Source organism: Lepeophtheirus salmonis, chromosome 8, assembly GCF_016086655.4.
Source record: "Lepeophtheirus salmonis chromosome 8, UVic_Lsal_1.4, whole genome shotgun sequence".
NCBI lineage: Eukaryota > Metazoa > Arthropoda > Copepoda > Siphonostomatoida > Caligidae > Lepeophtheirus > Lepeophtheirus salmonis.
The window spans coordinates 6,467,184-6,477,550 of NC_052138.2; the positions used below are offsets into that span (position 1 = coordinate 6,467,184).

The 10,367-nt window shown below is 31.8% G+C and overlaps 1 long non-coding RNA gene and 1 other non-coding gene across 2 annotated transcripts; both read left to right on the forward strand.

The window, feature by feature from the left end:
• The first annotated feature begins 2,182 nt into the window (after positions 1-2,182).
• Positions 2,183-3,598, forward strand: LOC139906146 (uncharacterized). Its single transcript, XR_011781472.1, has 2 exons — positions 2,183-3,377; positions 3,438-3,598. It is a non-coding gene; the product is annotated as an uncharacterized lncRNA (long non-coding RNA).
• A 3,686-nt stretch (positions 3,599-7,284) lies between these two features.
• On the forward strand, positions 7,285-7,356 carry TRNAP-CGG (transfer RNA proline (anticodon CGG)). The gene has a single exon. It is a non-coding gene; the product is annotated as a tRNA-Pro (tRNA).
• Positions 7,357-10,367: the final 3,011 nt, after the last annotated feature.

Sequence of the window (10,367 nt, forward strand, 5' to 3'; positions counted from 1 at the left end):
GTTTTTTTTACATAACGAAAATGCTTACGATTTACAAGCCTAAATGTACTATGTTCATCCACACAACTATAAAGTACCCATTCCAAGAAAGGACAGGGATGGTGACGGGTGAACAAAAGGAGACTACCCATATATATCAACATAATGGGAATATTTGCAAAAGAAACAAAGAGGTAAAGAAAGGAGACAAAAATCTCTATTTCCACAGAAATAGAAGAAGTGGCTATAAAGACAGAAAATAATAATCATTATCATCAATAACAAAAGTATCCATTTGACAACAATCAATTGCCGACTACTTTTGTTGTAAATTAGGGATGAACCATTTATATTTTTTATAGGAATAGAAAATTGGAAATTTTCTCATGAAAGTACAATAATTAAGAACATAAAGGAATCATCATTCTCAAACACCTACGACCAACAACCAACCCTTCCCATAAACATATGAAAAAAATAAACAACATATTATTATTTTAAAATCCATCCCAGGTGTCCTAAAGACGAGAAGGCGCCTCTCTCTAAAAACTGTCCTTCAAAGAGTTATTTCATTTTAATTAGTTTCTTTCATAAATTAATTAGAAATCATTCAAGTCCTTAAAAAAATACAAATCATCATGAATATATATTTTGTGTACGAGTTTCAACTTGTACAATCATATTACTAACAAAAAATGGGATTAATAATTATAAATGAAGGAGTTAGTGTACTTTGGATGAGGATATTGCAATCATTGAATATTCCATGGATGATCAGTATATTAAGTGTGTAATTACTGACTATTTTAATACAAATTACAAAAATATAAGTATTCTATACCACATTATGAAGTTCAAATACCCAGTGTTATATTACTCATAAATACATAATAACCATATAATCCTAAAAAAATCAAAATGAAATGATAAAATCAATTAATATGTGGTTAATAGATTGACTTACATTCTAACTAAATATTGCATTTTAAGATCAAAAAATTGCCACTTGTACAATGTTACTACACAAGTTGTAACTCGTACAGAAATCATTTCCTCTCCTCTAAACAGATGTTAGAAATGTTGGTTTTTCAGGAATAAATCCGGTTCCAATAACGCGATTTGGTCAAACTGCACCAATTTAAAATTCTAGCATGACACTGTAAATATCAATTTAAGCCCTCTATCATCATTATCTATGGAGTTATTTGCATCCTTCAGCCCGGCACGGAGGAAGACAATAATAATAATTTTAAATACCCCCCTATATATATTTTTATATATATTGGCCATGTTTTTATTTATATGAATAAATTTTGGCTATAATATACAAATACAAATGTATAGTTACGCTTTTAGTAAAATATTACTGATCAATATTATAATACAGTATCGAATAAAAATATATAATATAGATTTTTAATATTATGGAATATATATTTATAATTCATTTTAAAAATGGCGGAGAAATAATATGGCAATGATAGTTTGGGAGTACTTGAACATAAATAGCACTTAATGTTATTGACTTGTTTGGCTAACTACCCACTGATTTCGGGCCTATTTCGGTTTCTTTTTGCAGGAAAGGTTGCGTGATGTAATCAAGGTAACGATGTAATCCATGTTCAACAGGTTGATTTCTAAAAAAACAAAAAATTATGCCATTGCAGACCGAAAGATATCTACAAGTTAGCCCAAGAAAAAGTAGTTACCCGAGATCAATTTAAAAATTCGTTAAAGAGGGATATAAAATAATATACTTAACGAGACATGGGGTCATATAATTAATAGACGATGTATGTACTCCCAATGTTGTGGAAAATCATGAATCATTTGTTAGTTCATTTTCATTCTTTTAGTAACATCCGTTCACACATCATGACCTTTTTTAAAAAGATGGGGAGGTGATTGATGTTGGTAATTTTGTCATGCGCATTCTATGAATTATATTAACCAAAATCTATTATCATGTGTCTATTATAAGGTAGATACGATAGACATTCTCTACATTTTTAAGTTTTTATTTGTTGAAAAAGGAGATTTGGTCCAGCTGCTATCGTATCGTCATTGAATAACTTGCCCAGTGACTTGGAAAATTAGTTCAATATACACCAGATTTCTTTGAGCAACGCTGTGTACATTTATAATATATATTCGTGTTGAATAATTACTAACCAAATTCGACAACAATCCCAGTGGACATATATCATTATAATTCTTATGAGTTATATAATCAATAAAACAATAGGAACTTATTATGCTTAAATAATGCCTTTATTGACACGGAAAGATTATTAATTATTTAATATGTATCATGTATTAAATAGATACAGACAATATATATCTAAAACATTGACAAGAATATTTTTTGGTTTGTTGTTGATGAGTGAATAAATACTTTGAACGGTAACAGAATGAATTCTAAATGATGAGAAGGACTTCTAAAGCCATATTTTTTAAGCTTTTCCATAGACGGACAGAAAACTTGATTTGAGATCGGAAGCATCACTTGACTCTCCAACGAGGCGAGACTCCAGGCTTTGAATATAAGTAATGGCTTCAAGAACAACCTCTAGGGGTGAGGCGGAAGAATCCGTTGCAAGGGATGGAAGAAGAGACTTGAGAGCCGTGAATTCTCTTTCTACGAGAACACGTTTGGATCCATTCACTTTTCTATTACGAATGGGTGAGGAAATGATTCCGGAGGAGCTCTTGGGAGAGATTTTGGAGGATGAGGATGGTGATAAACAGACCATTTTTATCGTTATGGATGAGGTTTGGTGAGTTGTTAGAATTATTAACGACAGTACTAAGAGCACGCACACACGCAAGGATGGAATTTATCACAGAAACCAACGTATCGATAGGAGATGTATTTGAAAACTAATGGAGGTTAGAGGGGAGGGAGTTTATTTTATAGTCAAGAGAGAAAGGCACGCCTTATGAACATACGCTAGTAACAACAGCAGCAGCAGTAGTGAGGAGTACTGAGGAGGAGAAATAATATCCGTGAGAACATCCCTTCTCTACTCTACTCTTCATAAATTCACCTGCTAGGCATCGATTAACAAAACAGAAAAAAAATAATATGAGATTTTTCTTTTTTAAATTCTTTGCAGCTAGCTTCCATTAATACAAAGCAGTGCAGCTGTTTGGCCGCATATTTTGATTATGTTTGTATTTATTATGTACACGCTGCTCCTAAGAATTTTACCAGACTCCTTCCCCTTCATGCAATATTGTGAAAATAGGAGTAATATGTGTGCCTTGTTTTTTATATTAGCCGTTCAAAATTGTCCTATATATGGCTTTGTACTATCGAGCGTTTTGATGTGACGTCAGCATTGTTGATGTTGGTTACTATTATGGGGGAGGACCTTAACAACCAAGTTTTATAACAAGTAAAACCCTTTTTTTCATTAATATGAAGGAATTTAGTCAACCATTGCATCTCAAAATAGGACCAACAAATAAAATGACTAAAATCTTACTGTCTAACGAAAATATATACCTCTAATGCATAGTTTTATAATATATCAGACCCTAAAATGTATTGAAAATATGTTATTACATTGTTATACAATCTTATTTCTATATTATATATAAAAGTTAACTATTATAATGGAAAGAAACAGATATTTTTCTCTAATGATCCAACTTTTCTTGTCTCTAATCGATCAAAAAATTATAATAATTGTACAAATTTAGACATTTCATATGGATTTTCAATACATACTACTCTGATGATATTCAAATATCAGTGTTAATCATTGAGATCAAGTGGTATTCAATGCAGATGTTAAGTCTTTTATATTCTTAAAGCCATTTGAGGGAGTTTCATCAAGATTTATTAGAAATTTGTTCATTTTTATGTAGTGAAAATACCATCTATGAGACCCGAAGATGACGTCTCCTTCATTTATGATACAATTTATGACGTCCACTAAAACGTTCTGGACGTATAAACAAAAATTACATAGTTCTTTGTAGTCAATTGTCGACTTTTATACTTCTTCTATCAGTTTTCCAAGCATTGATTGGTTGAATTCAAATTTGCTCTTGTTTAGGCTCTCTGCACGCTTCCAAACAACAATTATTAAATGACATTTCCATAGTTATCTAGATTCGAAGCCATAAGTCAAGTAGAAAAACACACTTGAGGTAGACATGGAACCAAATCACACATGTGGGAGTCACAAGTAAGACATAAGTATGTCACAAGTATTATTTTCTTGGACAAGTTGAATCGGTATATCGGAAATTTATATCATGCTGAGGATTTTTCAGTTGCTCCAAGTGTACGCCATCACAATTCAAGTGATGTACGAGTATTGAACTATCTCTTCCGAGCATTGTGAGAAGAAAATCAAATACAATTCAAGTCAAATGTAACAAAAAAGCAAATGGAATCTTGCATGATTGGCTTGAGAATAGTTTCTTGGCTATGTCAAAACAGACAATTTATCATTATTTTATTGTGACGGTAATTTTGGCTTCTTTAAATTACATTTACGTCACACTCTACAAGTTAGTAAGTAGTATTTATTGGTAGAAATTGAGGATAATTCCCGGAAGAATACAAATAAAAATAACTCGTGCTTGTTTTTGAGTTGATGAACCACATATGATATAAATATTAATGATGTCTTCAAATTTTGTAGGATGAACCAATATACCGAGTATTTTAGCTGTATTTTAAAACCTTTATTTGATTTGATTGACGATTTATCCTTCTTTTATTTTGGCTACTTTAAGATTGCAATTTGAACCGCAGGCCAAGGGTTAAAAATAAATGTTTGTTCATAGAAATTGGGGGTAATTCGTATTAGAATATGAATGCAATCCACACTCAACCTTGGAAATAATCATTCATGCTTGATTTAATGTTGACAAGCTACATAAAACATGAACTGAAAATTCCCTTACTTCACATATAGATGGTGCTATTTTTTTATAATTAATCTCATTTTCAGTGTGTGCCACCCTTCAAACTAGAGCTGTCAAAATTTCATACCCTACTTTTTTGAAATATTTCCAAAACAATGGATCAAAAACAATTTCGTATTTAAACCTTACACTGATTCTTGAGGGGGGAGATACTGTTCAAACATAGCAATGGCTTGAATAGTGTTGTGATTAGTATTGTAAATCATTTTTTAGCCCGCCCGTTTTTTCTTTTTTTTAAATTAGTAATCTGAAGTATGAATTTTCTTTTCCTTGGCAATTGTCATTATTATTTAATTCCTGAGTAGTGAGCATCCTTTCCTAAATAGATTCAATTATATTCAAAACCCGATTGTACTTAAATTCGTGTGTGCTTATAAAAGACGGAGAGTAACACCAAGAAGTTATTGTGAACTAATAATTACAAGTCCTTGTTGCACTCAGACTAGAATTGGGATCGACATTTGATTAATTCCCACCAATGCCCTTGTTACTTTCCTTCCTCCTACTCCCTTGTCACAGCTGATTGTAGCTGATCTAATTAATTGTCATGACAGCTAAGCTCCTCTTTACCAAAAAAAAATAATTATTATCATGGTTACGATGTTGATTTTCGTTTCTTATTTAATATGGCTAAAAAAACCCAATTTTCATTATATGGTATGACTTACACTTATGATAAAATCCAAGCAAACCCTCATTGTTACTCCTCGTCTTTCATCAGAATACGCACTAGTTATGACTTCATTCTTAGATGCTCTGTCTACAAGAATAACATAACAATAAAAACAGCTTAAGATTGCATGTTAGAATTTGTTAGAGAACACAGACAGATTTTGACAAGAACTGAAACCAATCAAAGTCTATTACGTCACTAGTGTTAGAATTTTCAATTTGATGTATTGTACCAATTGCTGGGCAAGAAAGACAGATAAAACACGCAACCATTCACACACTATGACGTCAATATTAAAAAAATTGGGGGAAGTCAAACATCAGTCGTACATGCGTTATGGTATAACCTTGTATTTCTATAAACCTTGCCTCATATCATCTCTGTCTATAAGTATCGCTCATCCCTTCTCCTCGGGCTCCCCAGTAATCCCCTCCCTAGTCATCCCCTATTTATGTCTGTAATATTGGAGGTATTTTTTAAGGACAAGGAGTCCTAAAACTGAACTGGAACGAAATAGAATGTCGACTTGAAATATTTATCGTGCAAAATAAATTGAGAAAAAGCAAAAATCTATAATAAAAAAAAGACATCCAAAACCCTCTTCAAATGTTCAGGGTTACCACGTTGATTCTCGGTTTCTTATTTTAAACATGTCATTATGCACATGATTTTCATTACTAGCTATGGGGACTTTGCTCATTCAAGGGATTACTCAATCGTAATAATCATAATCATACTGCAAATTTTGAAAAAAAGAAAAACGTGGTTTTTTTATTAAGGACGGGACTTTTCAGTCCTTGTACCTTATGACTGACTTTATTAAATCGTTATTATCACATAATAATGTATAATAATAAATAATCACTCATCAGTTAGCATACATACATTGTATGTATTTGAGACACAGATGAGCGGATTTTTGTTTGGGAAAGGAGCATCTGGTAAGGATTTCATTCCCTTCCTTTTTGGTGGGGGGCGGTCCTCCTCTTACTACTAGGGCTGCTAGCAACCATTTGTGTTCCTATGTTTCTAGTATTATATTAAGAGCACATTGTATTTTCTCATAGCCCAGATGATGATAAAAGTGTTATCAACTTCATTAATTGAAAAATGTGCCAGATGGTCTGGGGAGAGGAGTGGTAGTAACGATTATACGATATCCAATAGAAGAAAAATTATGACTCAGAGGGTACAACAAACAAAAACCAGAAGGAGAACGAACATATGGGGGAAAAATACTCTCTCTGTGGGAAAAAGTGCAACTCTCTTCCCCCCCACTTTCTAAAATATATATCTATAGAGGGGGAAAAGAAAAGCTGACTACTCTGCTTTCTACATAAGTTGCACGCTTCATTCTCGACAAAACACATTATTTGCCAGCTGTGAAACTTAAATAATTTAATAGTAGATTGATATATCATCTATATATGAATCTATTGTAAGTGGAATTACTCCAAATCTTTATATATATATATAAGTCATAAACTATTGTAAAGCAATAGATTTATGAATAAGGTATAAGAGATGCCTAGTAGAAGATCATCAATGAAGTAAAGTTTCATGCATTATCACTACTAATAAAGAAATTAGTATTTAAAAGGAAATTAAGAACAAAATGGGATGAGATAAAAATACGAAAAAGTTTACATTGTTTAAATATAGTTAATTTCAAAATCGTATATATACAAGGCTCAGTGGTCTAGGGGTATGATTCGCGCTTCGGGTGCGCGAGGTCCCGGGTTCAATTCCCGGCTGAGCCCAATTTTTTCTTTCTTTTCCTGTTTAATTTAAGCAATATGTATTTTTTAACATTTGTAATAATACCATTAATTATGTTAGTTACGACAGCAGTCTACATATTAATACGACGTATCTAATATACTTATATCGACTTGTAATTATTGATAAAGAATTTCAATAAAATATATATAATATAGAGCATTTCCACCTAACGTCACAATGTAAAGACCAAAGGGAAGGTGAATAAATTGTTCTTTTTATTATAACACGCAACCTTTCCTTCAAAATATTTAGAAAAAAGGCCATAATCAGTTAGTAGTAGCTAGCCAATTTTGACCAATTATGGAGTTATGATTCTATAATTGTTGGGAATGATTAAGTATTGTTTATGAAGACACATTGTTACTTTTATTGCGTCACGCAACCTTTCCTCCAAAAAGAAACATGAAAAAGGCACAAATTCAGTTCTCCAAATATTGAGTTTTTATTCAATAATTGCTGGGAGCTGTTTACAGCTTAACAATAGCTAATTATTATTCTATTAATCAACGTTTGGAGCACTGATTAGAAGAAAAGAAGCATATTTTTCTATAGCTGACAATGAAATATAAGGTATATTTTTGTGCTGGTGAAGTAACATTATGCAGAAGAGAAAGTTATAGTTACACCAGTCAACGTTTACAACAATGATTACGAGCTGTCAGCTGACTATCGACAGCTGACACTATATTTTGTTTTTGTTGGTGAGGTAACACCGTGTAAAAGGGCTAATTATAATTCAACAAATCAACGCTCAGAATACTGACCAAGAGGAAAATAAGCAGAAACATCGACAGCTGACAACAAAATATACGGTAGCTTTTTGTTTATTTAGGTAACCCGATAAAGAAGAGCAAATTCAAACCCAACCAATCTACGTTCAGAGCACTGATTAGGATAAAAGAAGCAGAAACATTGACAGCTGACAATAAAATAGTTAGGGAAAGAACCCCTTGTGTATTAGTTATATAGTGTATTAAATATCCTCTAGCTTCAGATGGCGCTGTTACTCTGTTCATTTGTTAATTCACTTCAGCACCCCCTAAATTTAAATTATAAAATACAGAATCAGTGGTTCTCCAATGGGGTTACACCACCGATCTCTATAATAACTGGATGAACAACCCATTGAATAAAAAGGAGAAAAGAGGGACTCGTCTTTTAGCTATTGACTACTAGATCAATACTACTACTACTCCTGTTTTGTTTTGTTTTTAAACATAAAATATCATCTGACGATTGACTCCTTTTCTTTGTCTATTGAGTATCCAGTTAGAATATAGGTAGGTGGGTTACGCGTACACCTAACCTTAAAAATAGTTATATATAAAAAATAGTATCAATTCAAAAGTCTTCCGGCCAGAGATCTAGTATCTTCCTCTTTCGCCATCTTTTGGGGAAAAAGAAAGTTATAAGAAATAAGAAGAATGAGTAAAGTCTAACAGACAGTGTTGACAATTACAATTTACTACATTAACTATAGCAATAAATTTCATATATATTTATAGTATTTACACTCAAAAGGCTAAGTAGTACTTATATATCATATAAAATATATTAGGATACAATTGTCCATCGGAGTAGTAGTCGGTGAAATTCAAAATACTGGAGTCGGACATTTGTTGTACCAACTCCGCCGTGACAGGAAGATTTGGCTGTAACATTTTTGTCTTGAGTGTATTTGCTTTGTGGCGCTTTCGCTTTGATACGTTTTTGTTTTCCTTTTCACTCTTTTACCTTTTGATATTTTCGCCTTGTACTATTTTGCTGTGTGACGTTATCGCCTTGGATCATAATACAGGGAATACTACTTATAAAAGGTTTGTTATAGGATTTTTTACCGTTTTATTCTACCTATGAGAAATTTTTTTTTTTTAAATGTCAACAAAAGAATCACAAATGTCAATTGTTCAACCTCTAATACGCACGTTTCAAAGCATTTGAAAGGAGCTAGACAAGCCCGTAGCATTACGATACAGTTTATATATTGGATCCCTAATATTTTATTTATAATATTAACTAAAAATCATGAAAACAATTCATATGTATTTAGTGTTGAGGATTCTCGTTGAGACGTCAGTATGTCATTTTATTATTATGTTTGATAATTTCATTCAAAATAAACAAAAAGTCTTGTTTCCATTCTAAGATTATTTGAGGGAGTCAATTTACTCTAAATTGATTTAGCTGTAATGCATAGTTAGACTCAAGGTTAATAAAAATAAAAGCCTTTAAATATTGACGTCATAGTAAATAAGTGGTTGTATGTTTTGTCAAAATATGACTGTCTTACCTAGCAGTCGGTGCAATAGATCAGGTTGAAAATTCTAGAAATCCCGATTACACGATGGTGTAACCTTGTATTTTTATTAACCTTGGTGAGACCTCTATTTAATAGAATCTTTCCTGCGATTACCATCAACACAAATGTTTAGAACTGTAATACAACAGTAAAAATTGTAATAACAAACATTTTTATTACTATCTAAAGCTTTAACCCAAGTAGCAAAACGAGTTCTTGGTGCAGAGAAACGTTTTTTCTCCGCCAGAGGTACTGTTTAGTTATTACTGGAGATATAATTAGGAGTTATGTTGTTATTTAATATATTTTGCTTTTTAGAATATGCTCATTCGAGAACTGGAAGATAGGCTTAGCTTAGCTAGAGAAGATTATATAATATGGAGTTTTGTTAAGCTACTAATTTATTTATTCAAGTCAAAGATGATGATGTTAACTCTGCGTTATTTATTCATATATAATTAATGTAAAAATATATTTTTTGTAATTAAACTATGGAGTCCAAGTCAAGTCTCGAGTCCAAGTACCCACCTCTGACAGTAATTGACTATTGTATCATAAGTTTTACATTTATTACTGTACTATTTCATTGTCATGATAATAATTAATAAATTATAAATGTACAATTGAAAACTCCTCTTCTCTTTGGCGGATATTCAAAAAAGCAAAAATCAATGAATAAATTAATTTCTT